The sequence below is a fragment of the Pleurodeles waltl genome, chromosome 9, assembly GCF_031143425.1.
Source record: "Pleurodeles waltl isolate 20211129_DDA chromosome 9, aPleWal1.hap1.20221129, whole genome shotgun sequence".
In the NCBI taxonomy this organism is placed as follows: domain Eukaryota; kingdom Metazoa; phylum Chordata; class Amphibia; order Caudata; family Salamandridae; genus Pleurodeles; species Pleurodeles waltl.
In genome coordinates, this window is record NC_090448.1 from 634,703,090 (window position 1) to 634,727,670 (window position 24,581).

A 24,581-nucleotide genomic window follows, 5' to 3' on the forward strand; every position below is an offset into this window, starting at 1 on the left:
TGACCTGGGTCTGTGGAAGCCTCTGGTAGAGCACTCTGAACCTGTTGATGAAGAACACGCAATTTAGTTGTAAGGTCATGCAAGTAGTCAATCAACATCGGGTATGGCAAGTCTGAGTATTTCTTAGGGCGAGGAACTCCCCATACATTAGCTGGGCGACCAAATATCACTTCGTAAGGGCTAAGCCCCAAACGAGAGTGTACTGCTGTTCTGGTGGACAGAAGAGCCAATGGTAAAGCATCAGGCCAATTAAGTCCTGTGCTAGCTTGCACCTTAGCAATTTTAAGCTTCAAGGTTCCATTGTAGCATTCTACTAAACCAGCCGACTGTGGGTGATTCGCCGCGTGGAACTTCTGTTTTATGCCAAGACCTGCACAAACTTTTTGCATGACTTGACCCACAAATTCGCTCCCATTGTCACTCCAGACAATGCGCGGCAAACCAAACCTAGGGAAGAATTCTTTCAAAAGTATTTTGGCAGTTGATAAAGCAGTATTGTCCTTCAGAGGGTAGGCTTCTACCCATCTAGAAAAAGCACATACTACCACCAGAACATATTTGAGGTTGTTGCATCGTTCCATGTGAATATAATCGATCTGCAACACCTCAAATGGATATGTTGGAGGAGCAAAATGACCTGCTGGAGTTGGGGTTCCCTTTCCCGGATTGTACATCAAGCAAACAATACAATGTTTTACTACATTATTTGCACACTTTGGGATCCCCTCATTTTGCCACACTGGAGCCAGAAGTTTACATATTCCTTTTGCACTTAGGTGAGCTGGACCATGTGCCATAGTAGCTACAGGTAGTACATAAGCATCTGGTAACAGCCAACGTTGATGTTCTGATAATTCAACCCAACATCCCATCTCATCTAACATTCCTGTACTTTCCTTCCACTTTCTCAACTCATTCTCCGTAGCCTCTCCTTGAATTGATTTCACACTCTCTACTGTATCTTCACACATTCCCTTTTCTCTTACGCAGTTTGCGGGACCTGCAACATACATTCGACTTGTGTTGTCTCTGGCTGTCTTTTTCGCTACCTCATCTGCAAATGCATTTCCTCGACCAACATCGTCCACAATCTTTTTGTGTGCACTACACTTCACGATCGCTATCTGAGTAGGCATTGTAAGTGACTCAAGAAGTTCAGTCACTAATTGACCATGTTGTATCTTAGTACCATGGGAAGTAAAGAATCCTCTTTCCTTCCATAAGCGCCCAAAGTTAAACGCTACACCAAAAGCGTATTGGCTATCAGTGTACACGTTTACTCTTTTTCCTTTGGATAACACACACGCTCTAGTTAAGGCTATCAATTCAGCTGCCTGAGCTGAATTATGTCTAATGCGTGCTGTCTCCACAATCGTATGCAAAGTAGTAATAGCGTAGGCTGAAACTGTATCTCCATTCGGGAGCTTGAAACAAGAACCATCTACCCATAGTGTTCCATCTGGATTCACTAATGGCGTGTCTTTTAGGTCAATTCTACCCTTAGTCTCTTCTTCAGTACGGAGAAAACAATCATGCTGTTCAGAGACATCTCTCTCTTCTGGAAGAGGCAACAAAGTAGCTGGATTCAGGGTATTACATCGTTTGATGTGTATGTGACTAGCCAAAAGCGTCAGCTCATATCCGGACAATCGAGCACTCGTAAGATGCTGCGTTTTTGTCCTATTTAGTAAAATATCCACTGCATGTGGCACCATAACAATGAGAGTATTATCTAGCACTACTCCAGCAGACTGTCGAATAGAAATTGCTGCTGCCGCTGTCGCCTTAAGACAACTAGGCAATGCTTTAGCTACTGGATCTAACGTAGCTGAGAAATATGCGCATGGTCGCTGTTGATCTCCAAAACGCTGCGTTAAGACTGACAATGCACAACCCTCTCTTTCGTGGACATAGAGCGTAAAGGGCTTACTGTAATCAGGAGTACCCAATACAGGAGCAGAACACAAAGCAATACGCAAATCAGTAAAACTCTTCTGACACTCGTCAGTCCACGGAAGAGGCTGAGGCGTATCTTTTAAAGTTAGCGCCAACAGCGGTTTAGCCAATAAAGAGAAACTCGGAATCCACTGTCTACAATAAGAAGTAATGCCCAAAAAGGCACGTACCTCTCTTTGTGTGGATGGCACTGACATTTGTGCAATTGCCTGAATTCGTTCGGGGGTCAATCGTCGTCCCTCCTTTGACAAGAGATGACCCAAATAAGTCACCTCGCGACAGACATATTGTAATTTAGAAGGAGAAACCTTGTGATTTAGATCAAACAAATGACGCAACAGTGCAACGGTCACGTTTTTGCAAATCTCCTCTGAATCAGCGGCAACTAATAAGTCATCCATGTACTGAATGAGAGCGGCACCGGACGGTAAGGAAAAGGCATCAAGATGACATTTTAGAGCTTGACTGTAAATAGAGGGACTTTCACAATAACCTTGAGGTGCGCGTTTAAACCGGAAGCTTCGGCCTCCGAGGGAAAAAACAAAAATATCTCTACTCTCTTCGGCGATGGGAATACTAAAGAAAGCATTCTTTAAATCAATAACTGAAAACCAAGTCGCTGTAGAAGGTATCATCGTCAACAGAGCAGTGATATCTGGGACTACAGGAAACTGCGGTACGACAATCTTGTTTACCTCCCGAAGATCAATTACAAAACGATAAACAGGAGGCTGAGAAGGATCAGTGCGTTTAAGAACCGGAAGAACAGGACTGTTACATGTATTTCCTCTCGTTTCCTCAACCACACCCTTCTGAATCAAATCATGGACAATTTCCAGAAGTGCTTTCTCACCTTCAGTAGAGATTCTGTATTGCGGAATACGTGGCATTTCAGCATTGGGCTTAAGAGTAACAACATAAGGTGGGATCTCAAGACAACCAACGTCATTCGGACCTGTAGCCCAAAGCGTTTCGGGAAGAGAAAGCAATTCAGGTGGGAATTGATCTTTTGATAAGTACATTGGACTAGTCATTTTCTGTCCTAGAGTGAGGTATACACCAGAAGGTGAACAATATATCGTAGCATGCATTCTTTTTAATAGATCTAAACCCAACAGATTTTCACCACAACCATTCGTCAGAAGAAGCGGAGCTTCTAAATCATAAGGGCCTATTGAAACAGGCAAAGGGCAAGAAACTGGATTGCGAACAGGGGCGCCAGAAAATCCTACAGATACATTCGTTAAGCCAGACAAAGGTGCGCCAGGGAGTTTAGAATGAATGATAGAGCTTCTCATGGCACCAGTATCTAAAAGAAATGGCTCTGAAACACCCATTGTAGTGACATTAACATAAGGTCCATTCTGATCCACTGGAATTGACGTAACCCCCTTACTTTGTCCATGGCTGTCCTATTCAAAATGAAGACTTTCATTCCCTCCTTCAATATACTGATCCTCACTGTAATACTGTGTAGACCTAACATTTTGCTGGTCAAAGTAATTTCCGGAATTTGGAGGAACAAAAGAACGCTGCTCTTGGGTTAACACACCTCGACCTCTACCTCTATTTGCTGACTGAAGACCACCACGACCTCGTGAAGCAGATGTTGCTCCATTACGCTGCAACAATGCCGGACAATTGTTCTTAAAATGACCTTCCTCCCTACAATAAGCACATTGATTGGGACCTAGCAAAGGTCTTGGAATGAATGGTTCAGGCTTTTGATACAACCTCTGAAACTGCGGAGGCTGTTGAAACTGAGGCTGAACATAACGAGGAGGATAAGCCTGTTGCAAGAGAACTTTAGTTTTTAATTCTTTCGTCTTTTTCTCTTGTTTTTCCCTTTCTTCTTTGTCTCTATTTTCATAATATTGTGCAGTAGCCAATATCTGGGCGGAAGAAGAAACTGCCCATGAACTCTCGGAGTCTTTTAGCTTGTGTGATAGTTCAGGAAGCAAGTTATATACGAACTTATCCACAAATAATCGCTGTCCCCCTTCTGTAGCCATATCTTGACCACTGTGATCAATGAATGTCTCCTCGAATCGGGTAAAGAAATCGGAAACACTTTCATCTTTCTTTTGTTTACATGCTGCTAGCTTATCCCAATTAACTCTCAAAGCAGGCATCATTGTTTTCATTAATGTAATAATCCTACCAGGGAGTTCTGAGATCAAAGCATCGGGCTTTGCACCACCTACTTGACCTCTATCTGCGGCAATAATAGCGTTCCAATCGCCGCCTAATTCTTGAGCGTGATCCTCTCTACGAATTTTAGCCCATATTGTCTGTGGAACTACATTTCCCATCAACATGTCAATATCTGCTAGATTCATAGTACATGCATCAACTGTTTGCGACAACTCTTTATAGTAACCAGCAGGATTTTTGCGTGAATCTGGTAGTGACTGTTTAAGTGCTAAAACTTCAGACCTTTTCCAGGGGACATGTATCCATATGCGCTGAAAATGCGCAGGAATAGCTGGATTAGCACCTGCTGCTGCAACTTCTTCCTTCCATATTGGAGAAACCTCTCTCATGGGATAGTTTTTCAGTGCTGTCCTAACTGAAGGATCAGAATCAGGAAAAGTCTGTGAGAACAATAGGGATCTGAAAGAAATAAGTGTTCTGACAGCGTTTTCAACCTTAGGACCCACAATAAGTCCTTTGTCAAAGTCAGCCTGAACATCTAACAGATCCTGTGGGACCGAACCCAAATTCATATCCTCCCATTCTTTAGCGAGAGTATCGCACATAACTTTAAAAACATATCTCTGCGTAGGTGCATTCCATTGCAGAAAGGTGGACATAATATCAGACGTACTATATTGGGGACCCTTCTTGATCCATCTACAAGCAAGTGAGTCCAATTTTTCTCGCTCTTCGGAGTCTGGGAATTGACTACGAGACTGTCTTCGAGAAAAAGCTGGAGACACATTTAAAGCTTCAAAGAAAGGTGATAAGAGACCAGAGACAGTATCTGCAAATCGCTTACGCATAGATGGAGAATTTGACATAAGGATAGGGGACAAGGTATTAGGTGAATTAACTAAAGGAGCATTAGGAATTGCCAAAGGAGCAGAAGGCAAAGGAGTTAAAGGCAAAGCTGGCATAGGCAATACTTGAGGAGGCAAATGTGGAAAAGCTGGAGCAGGCGGAAGCACAACTGGCGGCTGAACAGGCTGTAACATCGGGGGTGCATTAGCACCTTGTACATAGGGCGGAGGCAATTTCAATAAGTGGGACATTAAGGAATCTTCCTCAAAATCTTTTCTCTTATCAAGGGAAGAGATAGGCAACGTCGGATAGCATTTATCTATTGCCATTCGATGCTGTCTGTCTGAAATTTCCATTGCATTATCTATTTCATCATCTTTGAATTGCTGAGCAGCCTGTATAATCGTCATTCCCTGTGTTTTCCTATCTCGTTTCGCTTGTTTAATTTCTCTCTGTTTGGCTTCCTTACGCCAAAGGCGAAAAGAGTCAAACATTGCCGGCCGGGCTTTTCTTTTAAATAACGTTGCTTCTAAATTATCTAGCACATCAGTTTCGAAACTACCATTTTCTGGCCATTTTAAAACACCATCTTTCTTTGTATATCGGGTCCATGTCTTATTAAAGGCAATAGGACCAACACCATGTTTAGAATAGAGCTCATATGTGGGAGTTCCAACCGAAGGAATCGGACAGGTCCTCAAGCTGGGAGTCCCTATTACAACCAAAGCAACAAAGTTTTCCAAACTTAGTCAGACCAGACATCTCACGATTTTTACTGGCTGTTCACAAACATCAAGGGGGTAAAACTTTCAGTTTACACAGCACAAATGCACTTACCCCTCGGCTTTGGCCACTGCAATGGCCAAATCTAAGGACCTAAGGACAAAACAAAGACCAAAATTTGTGGGCGCGACCCACCAAATACTTAACTAAGGATGTCTTCTTACACCAACAGAGGCCCGTCTATCGTCTCGCTTTACCATACATCATCAAAGAAAGGGCCAAGGCAGGGCGGCAGTCAGGGCAGCAGTCGTCAGTAGCCGTCAGGAAGGAGTAACCGCGCTGAAAAAGACCTTCGGACCACTTCGACATACAGGGGTCGCTTGACGTGGCTCGCGATTCCTCCAGAATTTTCTTGCGGGGTTCCTCACGACCTTCAGGCAGAACCGGTACCGCTGAAGCCGCCCCACGTTGGGCGCCAGTTGAAGAACCAGAACCTTATGGGCCTGGCGGCGCAGGGTACGCCTGAAATCTCCTTGGATTCACCTGCCTCAACTAACAGAGACACGGGACACTCTGTCAGGCGTAAAAGATCAGATTTTATTAGCTGCAGCTAGTACAGTTGTCCAAGAAGTACACAAGGTATGTTCTCAGGAGACTGCCACTTTACTTTGTGGCGCACAATCTTATATACCGTATAAAAACCATTTATTAACTACATACACTCCCAGAACACATAGAAAGGAGCCAGTAAGAATAACGTAAAGATAGAACAGAGCCAATAGAAATGTCGGAAAACAAGACAGCACAAAGTATCAAGTGACTTAAGGTTGCCTCCCCTCCAGCTGTGTTTGTCACCCCTCCCTTGAACTAATTCATTAACCGATCCACAACGAAGTTGCATGTGGTGCGATAAGTTTGTGTGCGTTTGGAGGACAGTTGTGAAATGAGAGAATACTAGCAAAGGACAGCGAAGGCCAGACGATAAGATAAGATCGGCGGAGAATAGTGTGAGCCTACAGATAGTTGAAACAAGGATTAGAAAACCAGACAGGGATTAGTGTACTCGGTCAGACCTTAATACCAGCCTTGTAAAGATAGAGGCAGAAGGCTGTTTTGAACACCATGTTGCAGAATAAGCAGAAAAGGCAGAATGGACTTCGTTCGCTGTGCTGCCTGAGTGAAGGCAACATAAAATGGCGGCGGGCCACAAAATGGCGGGTCGATACGATCGTATTAAAAATCGAATTTCCTCACAGGGTCAATTAGAAACTGTCCCACCAGTCTTGGGGGAGTTTGTGAAGGATTGCTGCATGGTACTGGATAGATTGGTGAAGGGTAACACAGCAGACAATTTTGAAGGGCTGTTTAATCTGATTGTCAGAGAGCATCATCTTCATTGTTATTTTTTACGGCTACGCCAACACCTGTGGGAGTGAGAACTCTCTGACCCCAGGGAGCTTGCACAGGAGGCAGACCTCTGGGTGAGTGCCAGAGGGTCTGGAAAGGCTTTTGGGGGTGTTCCTGAAAGGAGTGACTTAGGAATTTCTCAACCGGGTGAGGTGGGGAAGGCTTGCAGTATCCCAGGTAGGTCCCAGTGTAGTGGGATGTGTAAGGTATCCTATGTCCAGTCTCATAGGAGAGGGAATGGGGTGGGCTGAGTCCCAAAATGTCTTAGAGCCAGTCCCAGAGCCCAAATGGTTCCATGAGGGAACACCAGGGAGGGAGCCTGACCTACACTGTAGAGCCATCTGCTGAGAGGGACCGCATAATGTCAGGAGGACTTGGGTGGGAGGCTGTTATCAGCGTTCTGCCAGTCCTGGTGTCTGGTAGTACCACTCCAGAGTGCAGGAGGTAAGATGCCAGGGAAAGATTTGTCAGGGGTTTGCAGTCCCCAGTGAAGACCCTGGAGAGTCAGGGGTCAGCTCTGAGGTCAGAGTCCCCCAGGAATGGCCCTGGTGATGCCATATCTTGTCTGGAGGGGGCTTCAGGCCAGGTGGGCAGGGGTCAGGAGACCAGTTCCAGACATATTCTAGTACAGCCCCTAGGGAAGGTGCTTTCCTTGTTGGAGGGTAGGCTAAGCATATTCCCCAGGAAGTCCTGGCTTGCCAGGCAGTGGTCCAATCTAAGGGTACAGACCCTCTGCTGGATGGTCAGGTTCAGTGGGTAAACTCTGACCTGAAGGGATGGGGGCAGATGGCCCAGTCACCCCCCTGGGACGTGAACCTCCTCCCCCCCACACCCCCGGGGTGACTTTAGGGGTACTCTCCATGGTGGGGTATGCAGAACTTTAGAAGTAGGGACAGGGGAGGGAGAGATTTACCTCTGACCCCGGTTCAATCCAGGGGTGCAGACCCTGGGTTGGAAGGCCAGTTGAAGGGTGGTGACCCCGGCTGTTGGAAGAATTGTGCAGAACGGCTGTTCCCAGCACCCTGACAGTTCTGGATTTTGGTGGTACCACTCCTAGGAGAAGATGGTGGGACCCTAGAAGGAGGGGTAGGGAGAGGAGAGCCTCACCCTTAACCCTTGTCCAGCATATGGGTACAGACCCTAGGATGGAGGACCAGTGGCAGGGTAGAACCCCTGAACTGGTGGGAAGTGGAGTGGACAGAGGATGCTATGCACCTGGGGCTACTTCCCCCCCAACTCAGAGAGGTTTCAGAGACCAGAGGCTGTGCCCTGGCCTGGGGCCTGGCTCTGGCCACCAGCAGCTAGGGAGACTCCATGGGTTAGCCTAGGTTGTCTGGGAAGCATTGACAGAGGGATCTAACTGGGATCAGATTAATGTAGAACTGGAACATAGTAGTTGCGGGCCAGGGTCTTCATTGTATCACCCCAACTTGGGAAGCCCATCAAGGTATTGATTGGTCTCCCGTGGCTTTAGGCTGGTGTGGGGTTGTGTTGGCCCTAGACCTTTTTGCAGGGTCAGCCCCAAATCCAATTTACTGCCTTCCTCCTCCTATTTTTCTGACTTCTTTTTGTTGGCTCTTGGACTCGTAGCACTTTATCTCTGCTGATCAGTGCTAAAGTGCATGTGCTCTCCCTTCTAAAACTTGGCATGATTGCCTTACACCTGATTGCCATACTTAATTTACCTATAGGTCCCCTGTACAGTGGGATCCCTATACCCATGGCCTGTACATTAAATGCTGCTAGTGGGCATGCAGTGCAGCTTGCGCCACCCACAGAAGTAGCCTTTCAAACATGCATCAGACCTGCTACCACAGAGTCTGCATGTGCAGTTTATTGCCACAGTGACCTGGCATCTTAATTTACTTGCCAAGCCTGGAACTCACCTTTTACTACATATGCCACCCCTACAGTAGGCCCAAGCTAGGCCTATGGGCATGGTGCTATGTATGCAAAAGGTAGGACAAATGTCTTTATGTACTGTATGTCCTGGTAGTGACAAACAGCCTATTTGGTTTCTCACTATTGTGGGTGCTGCCTCCCTCCTAGTATTGCATTGGAAATGCTCTGACACATGTCTAAGTGGTATTATCTAATCTATGACGGGTAGCATAGGCATGTTTGGTATGGTTGTAATGGTAGTGAGAAATGCTGCTTACTGGTGTAGGTGGAGTTTTTATTAGCATTACAGAAATGCTACTTTAGAGAGTGAGCATTTCTCTGTGCTTATGACTCTGATGTTTTGCAGCTTGCCTCCAATCCATGTCTGGGGCAGAGTGACAGCTGGGCTTTGTGCATACTTTTCAGACAGCCTTGTCACAAGGAGGGTGGAGGTGTCACAAGAGTGCATCTGCATACTGAATGGTCTTCCTGAGCTGAGAGAGGTAGAGGCGGGGCACACCTGCATTTATAAAGGCTGTGCCCTGGCCTCACACAAAGGGCTTGCTTACCACCTGCTGATGTCTGGAGCCAGTGCTGGAGGAGAAAGGGGACATTCCTGGGACAGTGGAGACTGTGCAAAATGAGTGTATGTACAGGGGGCTTTCCTCCACAATTTTAGACAGTAATTGACTAAAGAATTGAACACTGGATGCTGCTGGAAGGACTGGCCAGGAACCACGTTGGGACTGCTCTGCTGTGGTGCTGACCTATGACCTGCTAGCTCTCTGAGAGAGACTGCTCCTGTCTTTTGAGCCCTTGTGCTGGCCTGCTTGCTGGGGCCCTGCAGCCCGGTGTCCCCATTGCTTCCTCCAGGGTCTGGCAGGAGGGCCTAGAGGACAGAGGATCCATAGTTCCTTTTGTGGGGAGACTAGGAGGAGTTCCCCGCTGACCGAATAGGTGTGTGTGGCCTGTGGCCCTTCCCCTAGTGTTGGCGTGCTGTGAAGGGGGGTGTTGATTTGAAAGAGCAGCCCGCATGGCATTTGGGAGTTTGGCAATGTAAGGGTGGCTGGCAGATGGGGAAGAGCCTTGCCAGTCCCGGACTAGTTGCCTGTATTACCAGAACACGGAAGCCCCAAAGTGCTGCAGTCTCCTTATGGGAGGTGATTCCTACCCCCGGGTATACATGCTGGTTCTTCCGGTTGGGGGCCTGCGTATATTTCCGGGAACTCCTTAGTATGCATTCCAGGGGGTACTGATGATTTATGCCACCTGGAAATGATTTCCTGTTATGGACATTTCCATCAGTGATACTAATGACTAGCCATTCGGGGAATGGTGCATTTTATGTGCCTTCATGTTGATGTCTTATTGTGTTTACGATGATGTGGGCATTTTTGGGGATAATGATGATCTGCCATATAGGAATGTTCCATTCTATGCATATTTTTGGTGATAATGGCAACCTGACTACTGCTGGAGCTGCAGAGTAACCAGTAACCTATTTGTTTAACTGACAACTCCTTATTTCCACAGAGTACTAGTAACCTGTGTAATATTCTGACAACTGCTTGTCCAGCAGGGTTTTACTCATACATGTTGTGTTTGGTCTAATGACGTTTTATGCACTACAGTTTATTTTCCTAGAATTTGGTGTTCTGTTTCCTTGGTTGTGTATTTATTGTGTTACATGTGTTGTGTGTGTTGTGCAAACACTTTACACATTGCCTGTGGAATAAGCCTGACTGCTTGTGCCAGCTACCTAGGGGGTGAGCAGGGGTTATCTTGGGTGTGTAACTCCCTTTCCCCGACTAGAGTGGTGTGTTCTGCCTGGCTGAGGTGCATACCCTAGCCAATCAGAAAGCCCATTTCTAACAATCCCCAACAGTCATCTGACAGCCTACTGTGACATGATAATGGCTTTAAAGAAAGGGGAAAAAAGCATCTTAGCTGGGAGAAGGTGGACCTTCTCCTGACAGGAGGGTGATGGGGGATGAGCCCACAAAATGCAAGCTTCTAAGGGGCATCCCCTTTCACAGGCAGATGTAACTCATAAACCTACCCTTGACATTGTTCAAATGAATGAATGAATGAATGAAATTGTTTTTATAAAGCGCACTGCTAGCTGAAGGGCGTTCTAGCACCATCCAAAAAGTGACTATAACAAATAACCAGAAATCTGGGGAGAGGCACAAAGAGGAAAACAGCCATGTTCCTGGAAACATATCGTTTTCTTCTAGTCTAAAAAACAAAGCAGAAGCCAATTCTAAACTTTCTCCACTAAAACAGAGTACAATCTGCTTCCTCTGGTGGCCAGTGAGAACTTTGGTACATACAGCAGATTAGTGTTAGTCGATCTTAATGTTCTTTGAGTGGTGTATTGGGTGACTCTGTCTGAGAGATATTTTGGACTGGTGAAATGGACAACTCTGAAAGCTACAGCCAAAGAGTTAAAGGAAATCTGTTTCTGTTCTGGCAACCAGTGCAGTTGCTTCAAGCAATCAAACACAGAGTACCTTCAAGAGTTCTGGAATTGTCCAATCTGGAGGTGGTAAGAGCTGAACAACTATATTCAGAGCCTCTAAAGGCAGGAAATTCAAGAATCTCTTCAGTGATTTTAAGCATGCGAAACAAGACTCTGCCAATGTCAAAACTGGAAACAAAAGGAAAGATCTGAATCAAACTTAACCCCCAAATTCCTAGGGAGGAGGGGGCTTGGCAAGCCCTTCTGGCCACGAGTCTGCAGCCGAGAAGATGTTGTTCCTGCCAAATATGAGAATTTTAGTTTTGTCATCATTACATTTTAAGAGATTGTTATTTGTCCGGACAAGGCCTTGGGAGAGACCCTAGAGAGTTATTATCTTAAGATAAAATCAGTTGAGTGGCATCCACATATGCAAAGACCATGATCCCAAAAGATTCAATAAGCGTGATCAATGTGATCATATAGGTATTAAACAAAGTAGGGCACAGAGAGCATCCCATCAGAACCCCATATCTGGGCATCATATCTCCTGAACTGAAGTGACGCAGTGTGACTGTCTGTTTCCAGTTTTGATGGAAGGATTGAAACTAATGTAACACCTTACCACAAACACCCAGCTACGCCAGACATTGGAGCAAAATGTATGTGACACAGTGTTGAACACCGCTGAAGGATCCGACATGATCAAGACAGCGTTCATGCTCTTACATATTGATATTTTGATGGGTTCTGAAAAATTCAGTGTGATGCCTTGCTCTGAAGTCTGACTGAGAAGAATAAAGTAGGTTGACCCTTTATATATATTCCATGATTTGTACATTAACTAATGTTTCTAAAATGTTGGCCCAGGTTTGTAGTAATAAAATGGGTCTGGAATTGGCCAAGTTCTTCTGATCCACTGAGGCCTTCTTCAACAAAGGTTATACCATCACCCACGTCCATGATTCGGGGGGCTTGAGCATGGGTCAGGGAATAATTTAAGTCAGTTAAAAACAGGATGATCACTACTAAAGGCTTTGCCCATATCACTAAGGGGCTTAGGTCCAAAGGGGAACCAGACTTGGCACCCTTAATGAGCAATTCTGATTCCTATAGCATGATTAATTTGAACAAGACCCATGTACTATGCTGTGGAGAAAGCTGATACAGGCAATGATTGCCCATCAGTGCTGATTTCCTTATTGTTGGTGAATGAGGCTTCAATGGCTTCTATTCTTTTCGTGAAGAAGTCAGCCAGATCGTCACATAACTCTTCAGAAGGCAGGAAATCAGAGCTGCAAGCTCTTGGACAAATAAACTCCATAGCAATTTGGAACATTTTGTGTGGTGCGTTTATCTCCTTTTCTGTTCTGGTAGCAAAACATTTCATCTTGGCTTCTTTTATGGACTTGTGATATTTCTTAATGGCTGCTTTATAAATATCCATGTCCTCCAAAGTATAATGTGATCTCCATATTCTTTCAAGCCTTTAACAGGCTGACTCACTGCCCAATATTTTTGTGAACCAAGGAGAGGAAATGGCCTGCTTATTGTGGCTTCCAGTAGCAAGAGTGGCACTGTTAGAAATGGGGTCTTTGGTTGGCATTCAGGTTACCCCCTGTCCAAGCAAGGACCCTCACTCTACTCAGGGTAAGTCACACACAATCCAAATTATCTTGTGCCCAGCCTCTGGTAGCTTGGCACTGAGCAGTCAGGCTTAACTTAGAAGGCAATGTGTAAAGTATTTGTGCAATAACTCATGCAATAACACAGTAGAACACCACATAAATACACTACACAGTGTTTAGAAAAATATATATTTATCTGATAAGATGCAGGTCAAAACAATAAAAATGCAATAAGTATATTTTGAGGTATCACTGTAAAAATAATATAAAGTGTCTTTAGTCTCTTAAGAGCAATACATGTCTCTTGCAAGCGCAAAGTACCTGGTTTGCGTTCAAAATCTCTGCAAAGAACCACAGAGGAGGAGATTCGTGGAAAACAGGGAGGTGTTTCTCAGGCTGCACACTTCAATGTGTCGTTTAGTTTTCATGGAGGGAAGGCTTTGTGTCAATTTCCGACGCTTGGTTGTGCATCCTCTTCGGGTTGCTTGGTTTTTGGACACCCCGGGGACGATGTGTGGATTTCCGGCGCTGACAGGACAAAGTCACAGGGGCTGCATCAATCCGGTGGGAGTTGCGTGGAAATTTCTACCGCACAGCAGGCGCTGCATTGATTCCTCTCTGGAAGTCAGGCTGTGTTGTTCCGGCTCAGCTGTGCGTCGATCCAGTGGGCCATGCGTCGAATTTCCGGTCGCTATGCTGGCGCTGTGTCGATCTTCTCGTTGTGAAGTCGGGCTGCGTCATTCCGGTTCGGCATGCGGTGAATTTTTCACTGCGATGAAGGCTGTGCTTCGTTTCTGGCAGGCTATGCGTCGATTTTCGCCGCATAAGGAGTCCGTCTTGCAGAGATTAAGTCTTTTTGGTCCTGAGACTTCAAGGAACAGCAGGCAAGCTCTATCCAAGCCCTTGGAGCTCACTTCTCACCACAGCCAGAGGGCAGCAAGGCAGCAGGGCAACAGCAAGGCAGCAGTCCTTCACAGAAAGCAGTCAGGGGAGTCCTTTGGGCAGCCAGGCTGTTCTTCTTGGCAGGTTGCAGATTCTGGTTATCTTCTCCAGGAAGTGTCTGAGTTGGTAGGGGCAGAGGCCCTGTTTAAATACCCAAATGTGCCTTTGAAGTGGGGGAGACTTCAAAGAGTGGCTTAGAAGTGCACAAGGTCCGCTTTCAGTTCAAAGCTGTCTGCCAGGGTCCCAGTAGGGGATGTGGAAGTACTTTGTGTGGGGGCAGCCTACTGTCCTTTGGCATGTAATTGTCAGGCCCTCCAGCCTCCCAGCCCAGGAAGACCCATTCAAAATGCAGATGTATGCAAGTGAGGCTGAGCATCCTGTGTTTGGGGTTTGTCTGAGTGAATGCACAAGGGAGCTGTCAACTGAACCCAGCCAGATGTGGATTGTAAGGCACAGACGTATTTAAGTGCAGAGAAATGCTCATGTTCTAAAAGTGGCATTTCTAAATTAGTAATATTAAATCCAACCTTACCAGTAAGCAGGATTTTGAATTACCATTCTGGCCATACTAAATATGACCTTCCTACTCCTTTCAGATCAGCAGCTACCACTCATACAGTATATGAGGGTAGCCCCAATGTAAGCCTATGAAAGGAGTAGGCCTCACAGCAGTGTAAAAACGAATTTAGAGTTTTACACTCCCAGGACATGTAAATTACACAGGTAAATGTCCTGCCTTTTGCCTACACAGCACCCTGTCCTATGGGTTACCTAAGGCATACCTTATGGGTGACATATGTTGAAAAAGGGATGTTTTAGCCTTTGCAAGTATTTTTCAATGCCAAGTCGAATTGGCTGTGAAACTGCACGCAAAGGCCTTGCAATGGCAGGCCTGAGACATGGTTAACGAGCTACTTACGTGGGTGGCACAATCAGTGCTGCATGCCCACTAGTAGCATTTCATCTACAGGTCCTGGGCACATATAGTGCACTTTACCATGATTTATAAGTAAATTAAATATTCCAGTTGGGTATGATCCAATGTTATCATGTTTAAAGGGAGAGAGCATCTGCACTTTAGCACTGGTTAGCAGTGGTAAAGTGTGCAGAGTCTTAAAAACAGCAAAAACAATATCCAAAAAGTGGAGGGAGGCAGGCAAAAAGTTAGGGGTGACCACCCTAAGGCTGTCAGGTCTACCAGGCACCTATCTCAGTGGAGAAAAAACCAGAACCGGTCTACAAGCAGAGTTTGCCATTTCCCTCGGACACACCTTGTGGATATGCCCAGAGCTCTGCACAAGAGAAGAAAGGTTTTACCATATTTGTTTCAGTTCGAGAGGGGCACTGCAATATAATCTATAGTAAAACACACAGGAAGTGTTTCAAAAGTGGGTAGGTGCACTGTAGAAAGTTCTTCTTCATTGTTTAGTGAGTGACCAGGAGTTTCTCCAACTGGCAGGTTGGCACTAGGCATAAAATTTGCACCACCTGTACACTCTTCTAAACATTACTGGACCTGAGGGAAACAGAATACAGGCAGCACCTGCTGAACCCTTTGGACTTCAGAAAGAGGCCTGCACCTACTGTAACCTGTGAGAGAACACCCAAGGGCTGGACCTGCACCCACTTGAACCAAGAACAGAAGACTGGACTCCAAAGACTAGTTGGCTAGCTTCATGTTAAGCCCATCTTCTTTAAGAGTCCAGCTGACCAGTTTGAACTGGAGTTGCGATCTTCTTTAAGAGTCCAGCTGACCAGTTTGAACTGGAGTTTCCCTTGAACCTGCTGGTGGCTTTGCCTAGAGTAAGTCCTTACCGCCAAATGGTGCCCCGAGGGTCCTAAGGCCTTTGGATGAGTGTCAGAATGTACTTCTCCTGCCTAACACTAAAAACTAGAACTTAAAAACTTTTTCAAGGATATTTTGCAAAAGAACCAGCAGCTACTACCGGACCACCACCTAGCCGCAGCCACCAAGGTCAAACTATCGATCAGACTCAACTTGCTGGTTTGACCTGCTTCTTTCAAAAAACTTTCCAAGTCCAAAGACAGAAATCTTCACCCAGCATAGGCACCAAACATAGCTGACTGCAGAGGGACTTTTCTCTGGCACAAATTTCTTGCCAAAAGTCACTGGTTTTATCACCACTTCGTTCGACAGCTATCCGGCCTCTTGAAACCCATCTTGGTCGCCACCTCCTGCCTTGCCCTGCTGAAGATCTTCCATTTTGAGGACTAAATCAGAAGGTACAACCTTCCGTAGGACTGGACCTAATTTCCGTATCTGACCCGCGCTCCATTAATGTCACTCTTAACTTATGACTTTGTCCCTATCTAATGCGACCATATACCCGTTGTTTGCAATTTATGCTTTTGATGCCAGAAACATCTAAAACTTTGAAAAATTGTTACTCTGGTTCCTTACATCAGATTTTTGTTGATTTGATGTCTATTTTTTTAATTAAAATATTTCTTTTTTTATAAATTGGAGTGGTTTTTTTTTATGCTGTGATTTTTACTTGTTAACTGTTTTGGAACTGATAGTTTTCACATAAGCTAAGCCTGTCTGCTCTGTGCTACACCTACCAAGGCTTGAGCTGTGTTTAAATTATTGAGACCTAAGTGAACCTTGTTAAGAATAGTGCTATTATTATTTGAAGAGGATTACCTGCCACTTCAACTAATAAACCACTTTCTCACACCGTACATCCACCAACATTTCAATCACTCCCATGTTGGTGTATCACCATGAATAGCTGTATCCCCATGTGTTTATGCCACTGTGTATCCCTATTTGTGTTTGTCTGTATATTTACACATGCTCGTGCTTCTTTCTTCGTGTATGTTCGTAATGATTTGCACTGATCCACAAGTGTCTGTCCTCTGTGTGCTTGCCACCGTGTTTCTATGTATGTGTTGTGATAATTGTGTGTTTCGCTGCAGTTGTGTTGGCTGTGTGTGTCTCTATCTTTTGCCCATTAGTATACTCCTAATTATACTTGTGGGTGTGTGTTGCCTCTGCGGTTATCTGCATGGATATTTTAAATTGTATTTGGGTGTTTTGTATGTGTGTTTATTTGATTGCATCCGATTGTTTGTCTCTGTGAGAGACCCTAGTTCCGTTTTTGTCTTTTGTGCAAGTTTGTATGTTTATTTCTTAGTCCGCTCCTCTGTTGTCTTGTTTTCTGTGTGGGGCAGTCCCAGTGTATGTGTTTGTCCAAGTTTGTATTCGTGTGTTTTTGCCTTTGTGCCTGTGAGTATATCTGTTTGTGTGTGCCTTTGTTTTGTATTGATTAGCGCGTGCTTGTCATGCGTACAGCTATTGTTCTGCGTATCTGTGCCCTTTGCATAATGTTGTAATCGCCGTGTGACTCCTGACAGGGAGACAGCTGAGCCCAGACCTGCTGCGAGGGGAGGGGCTCTGCATGTCTCAAGGGTCTAAAGGGATGCTCTGCTCACAGATGCCGTGAACAAAAAAAACTTTACCATGAGACTCGGAGCAACAGGTGGCGAAGTCTGAGCCTGCTGCTTCTACTCAGCACATCTCTTCAACATTCTGGAGAAGCCGCTGCCTTCAAACCGGGTGAGACTAAGATATCCATGGCATCCGCTCTCCATCTTCCTCGTGCCTGCCTCAACGCGCGTCTGTCTGTACTTTTTATTCTGCATTTTTCTATGTGTCTGTCTCCACATCTACTTGTTTGTTTCAACGTCAGCCTGTTTGTTTCGGCTTCTCGGTCTGAGCATCATCTTGCCCATCTGAATCCTTTTGTTGGTCTGTTTGGCATTCTCGTCATTCTCCTGTCTCTCTCCCGCCTCTTGTTCTGTCTGCACGTCTCGCATCCCTCACACTTCTCCCTGCGTGCCTGCTCCTGTTTAGTCCTTTTCATTCTGGGACTGGTAGCCCCGGTTTAATTCGAGATACAGGACCACCAGTCCCAGAATACAAAGATAAAAACGCGAACTGGGTGAGATCCTCACGTACGGACACGGGCCCTCGAATGAGTGCTCTGGCGATGGGGATTTTGTGCGCTATGTCCGAGCGAGGAGGCAGCATGTGGATTTACAGCGCGGAAGCTGAGTGTTTGTGAGGAAGTAATATGCTAGTTAATACTCGGTGCGGTTTTTCTGCACCGAGTGATATTGAGTCGTTGTGAGTGTGTCACCTTTGTGTTGCTGTATGTGAGATATTATAAGTCTCTGCGTCTTAAGAGCCTATTGCTATCGTTCCTGGTGTAGTGTCTCCCTCGGTGGAAATTGTCGGTAGGGTTTTAAGTGAATGGTGTTGAACCGTTCTTTGAAAGAGTATTATATGAGTTTATGGCGCCGAGTGCAGTGCCCCTGTGACTGTGACGCAGTGGACTATAGGCGACTAACCACTTGTGTGGGAAGAAGCGCGCGTGAGTCAGAGCTCCACAGAGTTACACGATTCACAAAGGTAAGACATTTGGTCTAAGTTCAGACCAAAAGTCTAAGTTTATTACTTTTCGGTATTCACAAAGAGAAGTTCCGAGTACATATTTATGTCCGCCCAAAGTGCGGAGATTCTACTCAGTGTATGGAGTGTAATCTCCACACCCAGGGTGTAGTGTACGCACCCGGAATGAAACCTTGGCACTTGGGGCGGATCTCTGCCCGGATGCAGAGATTCCGCCCAAGAGCGGAGACTCCGCACCGAGTTTGGACGTAGAGATATTACTCGTAACTTACCTTTGTGAATATGGAAAAGTCGTAAACTTACACTTTTTGTCTAAACTTAGACCAAAGGTCTAAGTTTACCTTTGTGAATCGGGCACCCAGAGAGGTGAGACAGATGAATAGAGTAAGAGGGCAGAGAGGACAAACTAGTAGACAGTGAGAGAGAGAGAGAGAGAGATGCAGACTGGAAGAATGCAAATATAGCAGAACAAGAGGGGAAGAGTGTATGAGAGCAGATAAGAGTTACATTTGGAGAGCACAGGGGAGTAGCTTGGTCAGTATTATTGGGGCAGTGTTAGTTCCAGATTTCTCAACAATCACACTGGGAAATCTTGTTAAAAGACATTATATGAGAAGCATGACATGAGGGGATCTGAGGGGGCAGTGGAAAGAAACAAAACATAGACGAGAGAGTGTGTGTTTTTGTCAGTGTGTACAAGTAAAAATCCCATGTGAAATCCAACAGACACTTCACATTACCTGACTGAAAGCACTTGTACCCACACTACTTACACTTAAATACATTGTTTAGAGGGGACTAGCATCTTGAACAAAAGAGCTACACTACTGGAAGAGGTAAAAGTGACATAGGAAACAAAATAGGGAATAAAGACTAGGAAGGGGGTCAGTGGAAAAGACCAAGAGGAGAGCGTATAGAGGCCGAGAAAGAGAGAAGAAACAAAAAAGGTAGCGTGAAACGGAGACCGCCATGGAGCACTGAGAGAGAAGGATAAAAGTGAGGCATAAGTGACATCAAGAATTGGACAGGGAAAGAGGGGTGAATAGAGAAGACTGAAGAAGGGTGGAGGAAGGGGAGTTGAAGGAGAGAGATGAGAGGGCAAGAGAGGAAGGATAGGCTGGAGAGACAAAATGACAAAGAGGCACGCGTCAACACAGTGAGAGGGAAGGAAGCAGTGGAGAGAAGGGTAAGTAATGGACAGGAAGAGCAAAGGTAGTACTGCATTGTGTAATTTACATAGCACTTCATATCCCGTTGCAGGGTTTGATACCACATTTTCACATGGGTAGCATGCTACTCTTAGGGGAACAATGGTAGGAAGTGTTGTATTTGTTGTGATCCTATGTGGAAAGTGTTTTTTTGCCGTGTGTGACAGATGAGAGGGGTCCTAGGATGCAGGACACATGGTGTGATCAAGGAGGTGGTTCAAGGATGTGTGGTGGGATATGGCTGTATTTTGGCTGGTGTTACAGATAGCCCTCCAGGTCCCTTAGTATGATGTTTTTTTTAAGTTTTCTTTTCTCGAGAGATGTATGACTGCGCAGGGAGAGGAAGGGCACCGATGAGAGTATTACAAGGTCCCAAATGGAGCAAGGGACACAGGAGAAATGATCACGAGCTAGAGTTAAAGGCAAATGTGAAACAGACACGGGCACTGGGAGAGGGAAAGGCACAACGACTGATGGAGAAGGGGGTACAGAGTTATCTTGAAGTGAAGTGAAGAGTTATCTTGGAGTGGTGGATAAAGGCACAGGGGACAGGAGGGAACGGTACAGGGAACAGGTAATGCACATATATGTGACATGGGAGGGCACATGGGGATGCAAAGACACAGAGGAGTGATACGTAAGGACACAGGGAGAGGAAAGACACACAAGAGTGATATGTAAGGGCACAGGAAGAGCAAACACACAGAGGAGAGATTTATAAGGGCACAAGGAGAGACAAAGAAACACATGAGTGATATGTGAGGGCACATGGAGAGCCAAAGATACAAAGGAGTGATCTGTAAAGACACTGAGAGAGTAAAGACACACAAGCGTAACAAGTCAGGGCACAGGGAGAGCAAAGACACAGAAAAGTGATATCTAGGGACAAAAGGAGAGCAAAGATGGCTGAAGCGGTGGATGAAACTCCAGGCAGAAGAATGAACAGAGGAAAGTGGAATAAGGGACAGGAGAGAGAATGAGACGTAGGGCGATAGGCACTACGAGAGGGAGTGTAAGAAAGAGGAGAGTGGGAAGTACAGAAAAACAGAAGCATGTAGGAACACAGATCGGGGGTTCAAAATGAGAAATGTATGAGGTACAAGGAGAGAATAGGGTGATAAGTAACCAAAAGAGAGATGGGACAAGCTTGGACAGTCGGAGATGGAGCAACAGACAGAGAAGGATTGGTGCAAAACGAGAGAGAAGGACAAATATGAGTGAGAGGGACACAGAGACACAGGAAAAGGCACAGAGGAGTGGTCGGAAGTGGCAGAGTAGCATGTAAAAAAGCAGACGAAAATGAGAAAAAGGAGAGAAGAATGTGACAAAAAGGGACACAGAAGAGAGAAAAGCGGGAGGAGAGTATATGGGGAGTTGTTTGTTTAGTTGATTTCTTTAGCACTTAAACCTTATAGGATAACCCTTGACTACTCGGTTTTATAATGGAGTACTGACTGTGCTGCACCAGTGACATGACTGTATGAGGAGTTACTGGCGTTTCTAATTCTCCAGTCAAAAGGCAGTGGGCGGTAGACAAGTAAAGCCAGCCTCCCGTGTTGTTGTAGATGCCAGTGTGTGGGAGAAGAGGCTGAAAAAATGTTGGTTTGCACACAAGATGTATGAAACCTGGACTAGAGATCTGTGAAACTGTATGCCTTAGAAAGCATGTGAACAGTTCTGACACCTAACGCAACCAACGATCTTTTCTTACAATTCTCGATTTACATTAAACACTTCTATTGCCGTTTGTTTTATGCAAATGTAGTAGAATTTACGTTTTGTGAGTCAGGTATAAATATGACATAAATTTAGCTGCCACAACTGTAAGATTCTCTAGCTGTTGAAAGAGTTAACTATTCTGAACAAAACACAAATGACATCACTTCGTCCACTAGAATTCATTCACATGGCATTGCATAGTCAATCGGGGTCCAGACGAATCAAGTTCTAAGCTTTTGTCAGGGCCACAGCAACTGGGCAATTCTTCGGCCATCTATAATTGTGGACCTGACGCATTTGCCACATTATCCATCATATGCTGCATAATTTGCAGGTTTAACCCCTTAACTGACAGGCCCTTTCCCCCTCAGGTGCAAAGCCTTTTTTGGCTGTATGGGGCAGCTCGTGCTTAGTCCCTCACAACTTTTTGTCCACATAAGTTACCCATGCCAAATTTGCGTCCTTTTTTCCAATGTCCTAGGAATTCTAGAGATACCCAGACTTTGTGGGTTCCCCTGAAGGAGACCAAGAAATTATCCAAAGTACAGCGAAATTTTATTTAAAAAAAAAAAAAATGGGAAAAAAGGGCTGCAGAAGAAGGCTTGTTGTTTTTTCCCCTGAAAACAGCATCAACAAATGGTTTGCGGTTCTAAAATTACCATCTTCCTAGCTTTCAGGAACAGGAATACTTGAATCGGAAAACACAATTTTTCAACACAATTTTGGCATTTTAGTGGGACATATCCCATTTTTACTATTTGTTTGTGCTTTCAGCCTCCTTCCAGTTAGTGACAGAAATGGTTATGAAACCAATGCTGGATCCCAGAAAGCTAAACATTTCTGAAAAGTAGACAAAATTCTGAATTCAGAAAGGGGTAATTTCTGTAGATCCTACAAGGATTTCCTACAGAAAATAACATCTGAAATAAAGAAATATTGAAATTGAGGTGAAAAAAACATCAAATTTTCTCCACGTTTTACTCTGTAACTTTTTTCCTGTGATGTCAGTCTTTTGAAAGCAATATACCGTTACGTCTGCTGTACTCTTCTGGTTGCGGGGATATATGGGGCTTGTAGGTTCATCAAGAACCCTAGGTACCAAGAGCCAATAAATGAGCTGCACCTTGCAATGGGTTTTTATTCAACACCGGGTATACAGCAATTCATTTGCTGAAGTATAAAAAGTGAAAAATAGGTACCAAGAAAACCTTTGTATTTCCCAAATGGGCACAAAATAAGGTGTTGAGAAGCAGTGGTTATTTGCACATCTCTGAATTCCGGGGTGCCCATACCAGCATGTGAATTACAGGACATTTCTCAAATAAATGTCTTTTTTACACACTGTCTTACATTTGGAAGGACAAAATGTAGAGAAAGACAAGGGGCAATAACACTTGTTTTGGTATTCTGTGTTCCCTCCAAGTCTCCCAATAAAAATGGTACCTCACTTGGGTGGGTAGGCCTAATGCTCGCGACAGGAAACTCAACATGGACACATCACATTTTCACATTTAAATCTGATGTGTTTTTTGCAAAGTGACTAGCTGTAGATTTTGGCCTCTAGGTCAGCCGGCACCTAGGGATACCTACCAAACACGCACATTTTTGAAAACTGGACACCAGGTGACTTGTGGGGCTCTATCCAGGTTCTGTTACCCAGAATCCTTTGCAAACCTAAAACTTTGGCCAAAAAAACACTTTTTCCTCACATTTCTGTGAGAGAAAGTTCTGGAATCTGAGAGGAGCCACAAATTCCCTTCCACCAAGCATTCCCCCAAGTCTCTCAATAAAAATGGTACCTCACTTGTGTGGGTAGGCCTATTGCCTGCGAAAGGAAATGCCCCAAAACACTATCTGAACACATCAAAATTATCAATTACAAAACTACCTGTTTTTGCGGGGGTGGGGACTACCTGCGTTTTTGGTCCTGGGCTCAGCAGCCATCTAGGGAAACCTAACAAACCCAGACATTTCTGAAAACTTGACACAGAGGGAATCCAGGGAGGTGTGACTTGCGTGGATACCACAGTGTTTTCTTATCCAGAATCCTCAGCGAACCTCAAATTTAGCTAAAAAAAATTAAGTTTTTCTAACATCCCTGTGTGGGATCACCACACCAGGACAAATTTCCTACCACCCAACGTTCCCCTCAGTCTCCTGGTAAAAATGATACCTCACTTGTGAAGGTGGGCCAAGCGCCTGTGACAGGGAAGAGCCAAAAACATGTCAAAATTGAGGGGGGAACCGAAGCGGGTCCAAAAGGGCAGTTAGAAAAAAATCATTTTTAGGCTGACAAGTGCAGCAGAATTTTTATCGGTATAGATAAGACAATGCTTGGTGGTAGGAATTTTGTGGATTCCTGCAGATTCCGGAAGGTTCCATCACAAAAATGTGTGATTTCCAGCAAAGTTGGAGGTCTGCAGGGCATTTTGGGTAAAAATGGTGCGTAGTGCATGTGAAGCACACCACCCTGGTATCACCCAGATGTTTGTTTCCAGATGTGTCTAGGTCTTGTGGATTTTTCTACATGTCAGCGTCCCAAAGCCCACAAAGTGCAGCCCTCACCATTCCAAGTGGGACAATTTTGAGAGTAAGCCAAGCTCTCATGACCCTAATGTAAAACCAAAACCCAAAGTAATCAAATGCCCTCTTACTTGCCATGGGATAAGATGTTTTAGGTTCCGGGGGGAGAGCTGAAAGACTGTTACCCCCTTCAGTTGGGGTGGGGGCATAACCTGGCCCATAACAGTTTGTAGCCACCACCCCACTATGTTTTGTTTGTTTTTATATTACCTGGCATATAGTAGACTTTGTGACCCCCGCCAGGGTGTAGATCGGGGGTAATTGTCCCATCTGCCCACTAGTGGGCAGAGCAACTTTGGCCCCATTTATTTGTGGTGGGGTTTGGCCATACCCCCACCCTCTTATTTTGGAAAAAAATCTTCCTTGGTCTCTGGTGGGCTATCTGCCCCCCTTGGGGGCAGATGCGTCTTCCAAAAATAGGCCGTTCTGCCCTCTAGAGGGGCAGGTATGGCCAACACTAATGTGCCCCCATGGGGACCGACTGTTGCCCAAGGGGCTGCCCCCCAAACAAAACACACACATACACACACATCAATCCCTGGTGCCTAAGGGGTTTCTGCCCCACCGGGGGCAGATCAGCCTAATCGAAATAGGCTGATCTGCCCCCAAGGGGAGCAGAAATGGCCTAAAATAATCCC

General features: G+C 45.2%; 1 protein-coding gene across 3 annotated transcripts in view; it reads left to right on the forward strand.

The window, feature by feature from the left end:
* The window catches only part of GNG8 (G protein subunit gamma 8), a 109,358-nt gene that overhangs the window by 18,819 nt on the left and 65,958 nt on the right, over positions 1-24,581 (forward strand). For 2 of the 3 annotated variants that reach the window (XM_069207673.1, XM_069207671.1), the window contains exon 2: positions 17,457-17,578. The gene's annotated coding sequence lies outside the window, so the exon portion shown is untranslated. Of the gene's footprint in view, positions 1-17,376; positions 17,579-24,581 lie in introns of all 3 variants that reach the window. The other variant, XM_069207672.1, reaches the window with a different exon arrangement.